Genomic DNA, 13,827 nt, shown 5'->3' with positions numbered 1-13,827 from the left:
CTGACCTCCGCACTGGAAGGAGGTAATTCTATAAGTTTGTTTTCAAACCTTTCCACCCCCGGGGGGGACAATAGCCTTAAGGCTGAGGGACACTATAGCATTAGGAATACACCTTTGAGTGTTTCTTTAATAGACAGTAGGTATTTAGAATTGATTTGCTATGTATGTTAGTAGTGGTAAGGTTGGTTTTTGTTTTTATTTCTTAATTTACTAATTCATTTAAGATTTGAGTTTTTGTGAATAGTATTCTGTATTTGCCAGTTTAGGTGATGCTCTCCCTTTGTTTGGATAGCGATGTTCTAAATTCCAAAGTCTTTAGGGTGTAGGTTCAGGTTCCAGGTCTTGCTGCAAGCCTTTCTGCATGGCTGGCTAGTGAATGAATTAAGATATCTGCACCTAAAATATGGCTATATAGTGGGGAGGGTAGCATATTTGTGCCTTACACACAAAACGCATAGATCTCCATCATGTTCTAGGAGCCCAGAATTGATGTGTGTCAGATCAATGTTTTGAGTTACTAATAAAGATTTGGCACTTTTTGGACGAGCAGCAGCAACGTTTTCCTTGAGATTGCCTGAATTATTTCCATTAGGCAATAGTGAAAATTGTTGAGGATGGATCCCCCCTAGATTATTTTTGTAGTTGGGATGTAGTCCGGATGGTATGTCAATGAAATAAAATGTGTTTGATTGTTTTTTCACTTCAACACAACTCACTGCAATCCTCCCACCTGTCCTGGATACAGCTGGATCCTCCCGCCTGTCCTAAATACATCCTGAACAATGCCTTCTCACACTTTACCATCCAAAAAACAAACCTGGGATTGGTGGATACTCAGAGAATGCTACCTGCCTGACTGCATAGCGCCAACTGGAAATCTTGGTGGAAGAGGTACATTATCTCTGGATGGTTCTTGTGATTCAAGCAAAGCCACTCAGTTCCTGTAGTGGAGCACCTTATAGCTACTGAATCCAACTATGTAGCAACAATAATGGGTAAATCATTAAACTTTTGAGCATAAACAAGGTCCATAAAGAAATAGTTTGCAACATTGGTTTGGAAGAACTTGGTTGACTTGCACAGAGCCTTGACTTCAACTCCATCAAACACTTTTGGGATGAATTTGAACATCAACTATGAATAAGGCTTAGTGACCGAACATTGATGGCTGGCCTCATTAATTCTTTTATGACTGAATGAACAGAAATACCTGCAATCTTCTACAACTAATGTAAAATATTCTACGAAGAGTAGCAGCTTTTCTGTCTAAATGGGAAACCCACATCCATGGTAACACCTATAATTTTGTTAAGAGGTTTTTGACAAGCAGGCATCACAAACTTTGGCTATCTAGTATATTTATCACGGCTTTCCTACCCAACTTACAAGTATAGGTCAGGAATAAATAAACAGAAAGGACATATTACTGGACCTTAAAATGACCTGGATGAATGTAAAAATCAGAGCATGCGTAAACGTAAAAACAAGCCAAGATCAAGGTACAAAAAATATCGAAATACAATATAACTAGCCAAGTCAGGATTATGGAAGTCAGAAGAGCGAGCATTGGTTTCCTTATCGGCGCATTCGGGAAGTCTGACTGCAAGCGCCGATCGGGATGGCTGAATGAAACCAGGAGGCGGTACTTTCCAAACGATGTGCGCAATGTACTTAGTAAGTCCGGAGCAGCATGTCGCTAGGGTTAGTGCCGTGACTATTGAATAGCTGAATTGAAAAATGGCTTACTGAGATTATTTTTCTAATTTGGCTACTATGGCTTAAAATGTAAAAGCCATGTTGAATTTTCAAAAGTGCATAAATCTATTGACAGTGGTATTGCAGTTGAGCTTGTGGTATACTCTTACATGTTTTACATTAGTGCGGGTTTAATTGGTTCTATTGCTGTTGAGCTTTTTATTGCACAAAGCACAATCTGATCTTCCAAACAATAACAAAACAAGTTATACTGATTAGACGACCCTTCTTACTAGATAAGGCGATAAAACATGGATTTGGCATCATGCAAAAGAATATGGTCTGAAATCAGAAATTGGAAATATGTGGGTCAGTTATTCATACTTTCCAACAGACCCCAAACCAGTGGGACACTCCTGCATTTTAGCATTTTTTATATCTTAGGGTACCAAAGGTAGTCTTCAATAATAATAATCATTGCATGAGAACATCGTCAGTCTGTTATGGATCAGGAACCAGACATAATGTAGATGCAAAACACCTTTTTTTTTTTTTTAAATTGCAAAACATTAAATAAACCAAAAGCAAAGTCTAGGAAGCAAGCAGGGGTCAGGCACCAAAGCGGGTAGTCAGACGAGCCAGAATCAGGAGAATGGAGAGCAGCGGAGTCAGGAACCAGGCCAGAAGTCAGGAACCAGGAGCAAACAGGAAACAAGAACTCTTCTGGGAAACAGGAAACCACGCAAGGGCAAGGAGGTACTGGAACTTGCTGCTTAAAGAGGCTGCACTGATTAGCAAAAGGGCTGGCAACTAACAACCAGGTGAGTAACCGTGGAAACAGTAATGAAGGAGCTGTTCGTTAAAAGCAGCTGAATAGCTCAGACATCAAGAAAGGAAGGGTTGCTGTTTTAAACAGCAGAAAAACCGTGACACAGACATGCTCACGTTGTGCAGATTAAAGCAGATACTTTCAGCCTATACAATAGTGGTTCAACAGCGTTCTGCGCCTGAGTAGCCTTGGGTTGGGCTTGACAGTGCACCTACCGGTCAGTCTGAGGGATTGACATGCCACTTTTCAGGTGGCCCACCATGCTGCATCTCTGGCACACCCCCTACTGTCTTACTCCACCCCATGTACATACCTCGTAATGTTCAGAGGTATGACTACAACTGCCATGCATATAATAATAATAACAAAGTATTTAACCAGGAAAGGTACACTCAGATATCCTCTGGTTTTCAGTGGATGTTACTATATTACTAGGTGCATAGAACAAGGTGCAAGAGAGCACTAAGAATGGATAACAACTCAAATAGCCTGCGCTTCGGTGGGTTTGTCTGCACCAGAGATACAACAACCTCAGACTATCGTTTCAACCTTGTTAGGCATCGTCAGTGTGGTATAGCTGATATCCCTCTAGGCACCGTGAGCAAGGGGTCCACATCTGGATTACACTTTAAACTTAGGGGGAGCAAAAAATCAAGGTGCAAGAGAGTACTGAGTACGGACAACAGCTCAAATAGCCTTCCCTTTGGTGGGTCCCCGCTCATATCTCAAACTGGTTTTAGCTCACCTTGTGCCATTACAAAAAGAACCAGGCCATTTGCATATCAGAACGAACCCACCCACCCAAAGGGCGGAACAGATCCAAAATGCAGGCCGGCTCTCTCTCTCTGCACGAGAGATACAGCAGCCCCAGACGATCATTATATACTTAGAGATCACCCCCCCTCCACCCACAAAAAAAATGTTTAAAAAATTATCACACAGCATCTTGTTAGTAAATGAACCAATTTGTAATTTTGTTGTTTATTTTAAAAAGCTAATACTAAAAGAGTTAACCTGCCTGACTTGAAGTGGAAAGTCCTCCTTTTGACTTCCTATTCCCTAATTTAAATATACCTTCCTGGTTTCAAATTCACAACTTTTATTGAGGGATTTTTTTTTAAATTGTACTACCAGTAACTATTTTTATTTTATTGCTATGACGTTAAACATTCTCTCTGTGTTTTACAACCTGAACAGGCTGTTTTACTAGCAGAGAGCTGTGTTCACCTGTGCACGTCTTAGAGACCAGCGGGCTTTGTGAAAGGGAACGCCTCTGTTTGCAGAGTTTTGTTTTCTATTTGCTTATAAGTTACATGATTATATCTGATACCATCAGACCTTTCCATTTAGACTAACCAGAGAAAATCTATTTCCTCCTGGAGGGTAATGTGCCTGCCCGCCCTAAGCACAGGTATTGTGCTAGAAGTAGGATAATACACAAAAAGGACCATTTGACTGAGTCTCTATCCCAAGGGACTTGCATCAACAGACGTGCTGTAGTTTAACTGGACTTAAAGGGAACAGAGAGGAGCAGTGCTCCCAGATGGGAGGATGTAAGAAGCTAGGCATCTAAGACAACAGCGATCTTGCAAGGTACAGCAATTTAAAGAATGGTTTTGTGTAGTCCTTGTTGTATGGTCTTGTAGCCTTTGTTCCAGCATGCCTTAAAGGTTCTGCATATATACAGGGTAACGCTGGCAGGGTTATCCACTAAAGAAAGGAATTGTGGGGAATTTAAAGTGAATTTAAAATGTTAAAATTGTTGGTCAAAAAAAAATTTGAAATTTACTTTGAACGCCTGACAAGCAACTCTTTCGTGAATGACATTCCGTATTGCAGCAAATTAAAATAAGAAGTGATATTTGTATTTTGTCTTCGCTATACGTCTTTTCGCTACATGTCTTTGTTCTTCACTGAAGTATAAAGTGTTGGGTTTAGGGAAGATCCGATTTAAAGTGGTAGCAGCTTTTTATAAAAGTCAAAATGTTATATTTATTATCAGCGCCTTTTTTTTATTTTTTATTTTTTTACTCAGGGCTTTTTGTATTGCAAATTAAAATCAAATTACAATATTGAAGTTGCTTTAAATATTCAAGCTTTGACTGTAGCTGAGTTGGAGAAATTTTCCTAAACTTATATATTCGGATTTCAGTTTGCTACAATTCTATATTTGGCAAATAAACCCGACTGTATATCCCAAAGCTGAAACATTTGGGTTTTCTACAGACTGATTGCACTAGCCCTTTAATTACAAACATTTATAGAAATTGACCATTGAAGGGCAGCAATTGTTTCAAATGCAGCCCTTTAATATATATTGTCCACAAAGCTTTTCCCCAATCAGAGCTGAACAATTGTGGACCATATACGCTGGTTTAGCTATTATTACAGAGCGCCATCATATTCCTTGGCGATGTACAGTGGCCAGTTTATAAGTTTGATATAGAAGAGGAGATGAAGGCCCTGCTCAAACAAGCTTACAGCTAAAAATTATTAATCTGAATTTATGTTATTATTTGGGAAATATGAGTCACTTACATGTTTCTGGAAAAGGGATCTCAAATAGTTAAATATGTACATGAAATGACCTGTTCCTTCTGTGTGTGTGTGTGTGTGTTTTTTTTTTTTAAAATCCCTCTAGATCCCTTATCAATCGAACAATCTGAGCAGTCTGTAACCATATAATTAAACATCCCTAATACCAGCATGGGGAGGGTGTAATTATGTAGCTCAACCTGGCATTGAAGACAGGGCAGTGAATTCCTGAATAGTGTAGTACTATAGCAAATAGAGCAGCCAGCTGCCATTAATCCAATCTAAATACTAATGCTCCGATTACCTCTTCTAGAACTCATTATTGGGATTAAACCTCAAACCTTTTAGAAGCCAAACACCCTGGTTATTTTGCTAGCCTTGAAAAGCCCATCTACTGCAGGAAAGTGTTTAACACCTTCAGGGCCAAGGTTAGGTACATTGCGTATTATCATGGCAACCATGACATGATATTCCTACTAAAGGGGTTAAATCCAATAGGTTTTATGATGGAAGTCTCATTGTCCTGAAGGAGTTAAACCCACTAGTTTGTATATCTCTCTTTATGTAAATCTGCATTCTAAGCAAATTGTTATTTTTGTTCCTGTACTTGTCTCTGAAAACCCTCTGTGTCCCGTTCTGTCCTGAACACAATGACAAGCTGTTGCATCCTTAGAATGGAATGCAAAGGCGGCTTTAACCCCTTTAAGGACCAATGACATAATAATTCTGTTATAACAAACCAGTCTTTGAAGATCAAAATGCAATGTCTCACTCATTTATTGCTGTAAATAAAACCATTAGAGAGCTCACCCATCCCTTTAATGCTAGCAGAGCTCTATAAATCTGTCCAAATAATCCGGATATTCCACGTTGGCATAGGATCTATAGGGACTAGGTTATGATGACTGCAGGAAATATCACTAATCCCTAAGGAATTGACAGACAAGTGCCTTTGTTTCTGGTATGCCGTCATACTGCAGTGCTGTATGGTCTTTTAATGTCTACATAACTAGTGAATTGGTGTATGTATAGATAGGGTATCAGCAATGTTCCCGCTATAAAAGGACATCTAGATTATTATTTTTTTGTCCTTTTTTTTTTCCTAGACTGCTATAATATCTTGCTGCTGGGAAAATTGCTGTCCTAATATGTGCAATTTTCATATGACATTGACAACAAAATACATTCAATTGTTCCAAAATGTCCTATAGAACAACTATTCATAAGTTAGTAGTGTATATGTATATGTCATTATTATGTTAACTTATTCTATATTACACAAAACATTAATACATATATTAGAAAAGAAACTATTGATTAAGTAAGTGCCCCCAGGTAGAATGTAAACTCCGTCTACTATCAGGTAAACTAATCATGCACCTACGGGGGGGTTTGAAACTGTTCAAGAAAACATGGCTGGGTTGGCAGCACTGACTACAACTCCCATTAGCTTATGGTAGGAATGATTGAAGGCGGTCATGTGGTGGAACTCTGCTATTGTTTTGCTCTATGGTAACCTACTGCGTGTTTGCTTTTATTAAGTTTTAATTATACTGTTAACGTATGCACCAGTGCATGTCACAGAACAGTAGGCAGCTGAAATATTAGAGAATTTCACTTGTGGAAAGGGACATGGTATGTGTTGGTTGGGTTACTGTCCGCTCATTTTAGGACTAGGTTTTCTGGGTGAGTGGGTCTGCATTGCAGTGACAACTTTAATACACCTTACCTATATGTATTACCTTTAAAGCAAACATGCCATGGTACACATTTAATTTAAATGAAAGTTTATAATATGTGACCTATACATAATGCTAGCAATGGTACAGATTTTCATAAAAAACGTACTACAGATAGAGTCCCTCAGTCATACATTTTCTGTAGTCCACAGTGACATTTGTTTGGGCCCAACCCAGTCCTCCAGGCACACCAGCGGTCCAGGTTGTGTCAGTAGCCGCACTGGGAACAAAAAGAGGAAATGTGTATATCCTGTAATGACAGTTTTTTTTTATAAAGGAACACACCAAAAACCATAACCAGTATGGATTGCTGTAGAGCGTATAGTGCCCCCTCCTATGTAAGAAGTCAAATCATATAGTAATGGTTTGACTTCTTACCTGTGGTCTGCCGAACACCACTTCCTGCCTCCTCTCAGCGAGAAGCTCTCCCATCCGACCTAAGTCTTGTGGTACTTGTCTTAGTTCATTAGCTGAGAGTGATCAACTGATGCAGGCAGCCAATTACCTACTGCAGGGCTTAAAGATAATGGAAGCTCCTAGCAGGAAGAGACAGGGAGCAGTGACCAGTGGATTCCAGGTAAGAAGTCAAACCGTTGCAAATGATTTGTCTATTTACATTGAGGGGACACCAGGGCACTCCAGGCACCATAACAACTACCATGTGGTTCCTTTAAGCTTTTCCAGCTAAACGTGGGTGTATGATCATCTAGCATGTAAGCTCATTGAGCGCTACGGAATTTGCTGGTGCTATATAAATAATAAAATAATAATAAATAATAATAATTGTACTTCAACAGGCACATACTAGGTCAAGGGTGGCCAAAAGGTGGAAACAACATTTTGTTAACGTAGAACTGCTGTGATGTAATTGCTTTGTCTTGATGTGCCTTGCAGTGCCTCTGTACCAGTGGTGTATCCTGGTTTTGTGCTGCCCTAGGCAGAACAAAACTCAGGCGCCCCCCACCCCGCGCGCCACCCCCACCCAACCTTTACCCCGCCCCGCATTCTAAATACACACACACACATTCACTGACAGATACGCATACACTAGCTAACAGAAACACACACTCGCTAACAGAAACACACACACTAATAGACAAACTCACACTCAGTAACAGACAAACTCACACTCAGTAACAGACAAACACACACACTAACAGACACACACTAACAGACACACACTAACAGACACACACTCACTCACTAGCAGACACAAACTAGCAGACACACACACTCACTAACATACACACACACTCACAGGCAAACACACACACTAACAGACACACACACACTCACTCACAGGCAAACACACTAACAGACACACACACACACACTCACTCACTAACAGACACACACACACACTCACACTCACTAACAGACACACACACACTCACACTCACTAACAGAAACTCACATTAACACTTTTTTTTTTTACTTTAACCCCCCCAGCCTCCTTACCTTTGGGAATGCTGGGGGGGGGGGGCCTTCTTTTTTCCCTGGTGGTCCAGTGGCTTTTTTTTTTTTTACTTTAACCCCCCCAGCCTCCTTACCTTTGGGAATGCTGGGGGGGGCTTCTTTTTTCCCTGGTGGTCCAGTGGCTTTTTTTTTTTTTTTACTTTAACCCCCCCGCCCCAGCCTCCTTACCTTTGGGAATGCTGGGGGGGGGGGGGCCTTCTTTTTTCCCTGGTGGTCCAGTGGCTTTTTTTTTTACTTTAACCCCCCCAGCCTCCTTACCTTTGGGAATGCTGGGGGGGGGGGCTTTTTTTTTCCCTGGTGGTCCAGTGGCTGCTGGGCGGGCGGCGAGGGAGCACTTCCTTTGAGCTGTCTGCTCAGCTCCCTCGCGCGCCGCACAGTGAGGCTGGGAGGCGGAGCCGGAATATGACGTCATATTCCGGCTCCCAGCCTCACTGTGCGGCGCGCGAGGGAGCTGAGCAGACAGCTCAAAGGAAGTGCTCCCTCGCCGCCCGCCAAGCAGCAGCCCAGCATGTCTGTTAGCCGCAAGGCTAACAAGACATTTGCCTTGGGCATTTGGGGGGCGGCTTTTTTTGCTGCCCCCTGGAAAATGCCGCCCAAGGCAAATGCCTTGTTTGCCTCGCGGCTAATACGCCCCTGCTCTGTACTACAATATGCATATGACATCTCTGCCCTACACATGTACATATCTCATGTGACAGGTGTCTGCTTCATTCCCATGGGGTCTCAGTTTCTTTTTTATAAGAGTACACACACAACAGGCATTCTCCCCATTCATTAGCATTTCTTACCAGAACATGCAATCTATGGAAATATAATGTAATTTTTTTTTAAATGTTTAAATTTTTCAGAGAATACGCAATTAGTAGCTGCCAGAGACAAATGCAAAAGTTTTTTCGTCATCTAAACCTTCAAATTTAGAGTTTTCACTTTGAACATCATCACTCCAAGAGGGTATAGCTAGGAACTGATGAGCACGAATTCCCCTTTGTCAGGCCTCCCTAACCACCTACATCTGGGTGTGGTTGTTGTGTGCGACTGTGGGTCTGGCTAAGTGTGATTGTATGTGAAATTGTCTGAGAGAGGCAAACATACTGCCTTCAACGTGTGAAGTCATTGAGAAGTGCCAGGGCATTGCGAGGTAGCTCTTAAAGTGATCTGTACCTGATAGAGGTGCAGACCACCACACTCCCTCAACGAAATAAGGGTCTCAGGCCCAAGCAGAGAGAACATTTGATCACCCTGTTGGCTCAATAAGGGCCCCTTGAAAACTAGAATTGGAGCTCCAGGCACTATGTGGCTGCCTAACGGGTAATTGACTGGATTTAACTGGACTGTGATGTAATTTGCTAAATCCTTAATGTATGTTTTAGCACAAATTATGGGCGATTTTCAGTGATTATTCAATGGTATACTTTCCAGAGAAGTAAGAATACCCATTTTAAAGAGTTACTCCAGTTATCCACATGTGCTAGGTGCGTAGTGTAAATTCGGTTACAGTTGGTAACGCCGAATGTTATTTTTTTTAATCTGCTTCCGTTTTTGTTTGATTTTGCTAGTCCATTGAAAGTATTTTGCAAACAGTATTTTATGATATACAGCAAGTAAAGAAAAGTAAAACTTCAGTAGGCTGCAGAGATACGTAGAAGGCTGGAAGCAGGAGACAGTTGTGTCAGTTCTAATATTACCTATCTGACGTTCTTTCATTTTTGTCTGTGGCTAAATAAACAATCTACGAGGTTTTAAAGGCTTTTTATTTTTTTTACTTAATCTTCTTTATGACTTTATACAATCCTCTGGGTATTTCAAGTTCCTTGAGAAAGTAGCAGCATTACGGCTGGTGAAATCAAGCCAAAGGTTTAATGGACATGTACTATCTAATACCTTTTTTATTTGTTTTTTTGGTGTTCCAGAAACTTAAAGCAACTCTGTTCTGGTGAATAGTTTTTTTTTTATTATTGTACTGTACTGTTTATTTTGAGCTCCTGAGCTTTGTGTGAATGCCAGCTTAGTCTGTGAACTACAATAGGAAAGGTTAAGGGCCTGTAGACATAGTGCTACTGTTTGAGAATGTTAGAACACAAGAGCATTGTGTGTTGTGCCAATGTTTCAATTTACATTCATGAATCTGGTCAATATCACTTACGTTTGTTTGTATTCTGGATTCACTTGACGCACATTACTGCTTTGGTAATCAATAGAACTATATTTGGCTAGGATGTAGATTGTGAGCTTCTTGTAACCTTTCATTTTTTCATGTCTGCTTTTTACTTGTTTCATTCACTGTTCGGCAAATAAATCCTTTTTTTTCTTTTTTATTTGACATTCTTTGTTTTTGTAGTGCAGTGGTACGTACACAAAGCACTGGCGACATATGACATAGATATGAACAATGATGTAAGGCAATTCGGTAGAACATGAAATGTCAAGATAAGCTGCACTTTTTAAATTATTATAAAAGACAAGATTCTTCGGGCAGGTATAGGATTAGCTTTAAGACAAGATCAAGTAAATTGCAGAATATGCACAAGCATGACTTGCAAACTGGAATTAATGTTAATTAACAGACTGCCTAAACCTGCAATGAACAGTGCAGGGCAGAGCTAAAGCAAGTATTATAACAACCTTATAGAGGATGAGATATACGATGAGTAAAGCCACTGGGTGGTAGATTGCATTTAAGGTAGAGTATTATAAAAATGCAGCCCCTGAAACTAAACTCACTGCATAGCACTGATTATAAGGAAATTAATAGCAAAAATTCAAAGCAAAATCACTATAGAGACTGAAATATTGGAACATAAAAGCACAAAAATATGTTAGCAGGTATGATGGTGTCATCAGACTATGACTGGTGGTTAGTCCAGGTAAGGAAGTCCAGAGTCAGTCAATGCCCAGGCTTAGGAGTGTGTGGGGGCCATCGAGAAACACTTTAATACAGGTGCTAGTCATGGCATCCTTCCGGCCCCAGGCTGTAATGAAGGTCAGCATCGCAATGCCACGTACTCAGGTGCTCTGGCATAAAACAAAGTTCATCCCAGTTCGGGGAACGGCAGAAGTTCCTGGTGGTTTGTCGTCACCAGTGGCGGTGATTCTTCAGCCTCTATGGTTGATGCAATGGGAGTTCATCCCAGTTGACCTTCAGCCCAGGCAGGCCTAAGTTGGGAGATACTGGTGCTTGTGGAGGAGTTGCACCCAGAGCGGGCCGGCTCACTTCACTCCGATCTCCATTCTGATCTCCCTCCTGATTCTGAGATGGTGCTACTGTATCACCATCTTTCAAAGAGCTTATTTAAGCTGGAAGTTGGTGCTCGGATGCGTCTTGTTGGGTCATCATGTATTGTGTCAAACTAGGTATATGTAGTGTAAGGGCGTCTGCCATCTTGAGAGAGCCTGCTACAATCAGGACCGGTGCAGTATCAGCAGCTTGTATTTGGTATTTGGAGTTATGTGGAGTAAGCCTGGGGGAAACTGGGATGACCCCCGTCAGTCCAGATGAGGGGGGGTAGCTCAGTACATGTTTCACTCTACCGGGCGAAGTGCTAGGAGAGCGGCCATCCCTCCACAGCCCACGCTTGTATAGGCCACAAGCCTCGGAAAGGGCGTCCCGACGATGAGGAAGCTCAAGTGAGGTATCCCCGGATACACTGACGTCCCCTTATCAGGATAATCGCTGACAGCGGTTAGGAATAGCAAGCAGCCCGAGAGAAATTTCAGTTTTTTGGTCTCGGACAATAGACGTCTGGGCCACTCGGCTGTCAAGATCCACCCCCTTGCAAATAAAAGTGTATTTTCTGTATTATTGTTCAATGAGAGAATACATTGTGTAGCCCTTTGCTAGAATAATTTACATACTAGAACATTTAAAAATTGATCCAAAGATATATATATATATATATATATATATATATATATAAAGTTCCAATTGCTTGCACTCCTGGATTAATAGTAAAAAGCCCGGTGCTTAACAGCCAAATAATAGAAATAAAGTAATGATAGCACTCCAAGGACTTCAAAAATATTGTTAAAAAACTTAGCTTTTATTCAGGCATCTGCCACAGAAGATCAACATTTTAGTTCTCTAAGGATCCTGACGAAAGTTCCTTAGAGAATTGAAACGTTGATCTTCTGTGGCAGATGCCTGAATAAAAACTAAGTTTTTTCAAAATATTTTTGAAGTCCTTGGAGTGCTATCATTACTTTATGCTGTCCATCCCTTTCCTCTCCTGTCCTTCACTGGCCATCTCCACATATAACTCTACTCTTACATTTGCCTTGAACGCTGCAGCGCCACTCCAAACAAGCACCTCGAGGAGGACCCGCCCCCAACCATGGCATACTAAATCAACACGCTACCTGCAAAGATGCTCCCGTTGTGCTGAACGCTCCTGGAGGAAGTCTCGCACCCAGTCAGACTTTCTCCATAATAGATTCATATTGTGTTCATACAGTGCAGCCCTTGCCCTTGCCAAACAGTAATACTTTTCCTCTCTCATTAGTTCATGCTCCCGCAATCCCAGGCTTCTCTTTGACACCTTTAATTCTCTTCTTCGCCCTGCTGTGGCCACCCCCCAAACTAACCTTACTGCTGATAACTTTGCATGTTACTTCACTGACAAGATTGAACAGCTAAGGAAAGAATTCTCCCCTCCTTGCCATTCTGTTTCTCAACCACACATAGATCATGCCTTTCCTACCCTTCAGACATTCTCCCCAGTTACTGACCAAGAGGTGGCTGCTCTTCTTTGCTCCTCTCGCCCCACCACTTGCCCACTCGATCCTGTCCCATCTCACCTTCTCAGATCTCTCTCCACTTGTCTCATGCCTTCTTTAACACACATCTTCAACTGCTCTCTCTCTTCTGGCATCATCCCTGCTGACCTTAAACATGCCACTGTAGTACCTATACTAAAAAAAACCTCAACCCGTCCACCCCCTCTAACTACCGTACCATATCCTTGCTCCTTTTTCCTCAAAGCTTCTGGAAAGACTTGTCCCTTGACCCGTGTGTCTCATTTCCTCAATTCCAACTCTCTCATTGACCCCCTTCAATCTGGCTTCAGCCCTCTCCACTCTACAGAGACTGCACTTATCAAAGTTACTAACGACCTAATCGCAGCTAAATCCAAAGGCCACTACTCTATACTAATTCTTCTTGACCTCTCAGCGGCCTTTTACACCGTTGATCATTCTCTCCTTCTTCAAACTCTTCAATCGCTTGGTCTCTGTGACTCTGTCCTCTCGTGGTTTTCCTCTTATCTCTCCCAACGCTCATTCAGTGTCTCTTTTTCTAATGATACCTCCTCCCCTTGTCCTGTCTCGGGTGGAGTTCCCCAAGGCTCTGTCCTTGGTCCCCTTCTTTTTTCTCTTTATACTGCCTCTCTTGGCAAACGTATTACCTCTTTTGGATTCCGCTACCACCTGTATGCTGATGACACCCAGTTATATCTCTCCTCCCCGGACCTTTCCCCTGCCGTCCTGCAACATGTCACTGCTTGCCTTTCTTCCATCTCTGACTGGATGTCCTCCCACTTTCTGAAACTCATTCTCTCTAAA

The 13,827-nt window shown here is 41.6% G+C and overlaps 1 protein-coding gene across 2 annotated transcripts in view; it reads left to right on the top strand.

Annotated features, from left to right (window-relative positions):
• Nucleotides 1-13,827, top strand: part of LOC134568271 (specifically androgen-regulated gene protein-like) — a 37,407-nt gene that overhangs the window by 3,443 nt on the left and 20,137 nt on the right. Inside the window, exon 1 of one of the 2 annotated variants that reach the window (XM_063426717.1) lies at nt 3,875-4,117. The exons of the other annotated variant lie outside the window; for it this stretch is intronic. The gene's annotated coding sequence lies outside the window, so the exon portion shown is untranslated. Of the gene's footprint in view, nt 1-3,874; nt 4,118-13,827 lie in introns of those variants that run through there. 2 annotated transcript variants of the gene reach the window in all.

The sequence above is a fragment of the Pelobates fuscus genome, chromosome 7, assembly GCF_036172605.1.
Source record: "Pelobates fuscus isolate aPelFus1 chromosome 7, aPelFus1.pri, whole genome shotgun sequence".
NCBI lineage: Eukaryota > Metazoa > Chordata > Amphibia > Anura > Pelobatidae > Pelobates > Pelobates fuscus.
The sequence above is the reverse complement of the archived record's forward strand: the minus strand, read 5'-3'. Positions and strand labels throughout refer to the sequence as shown.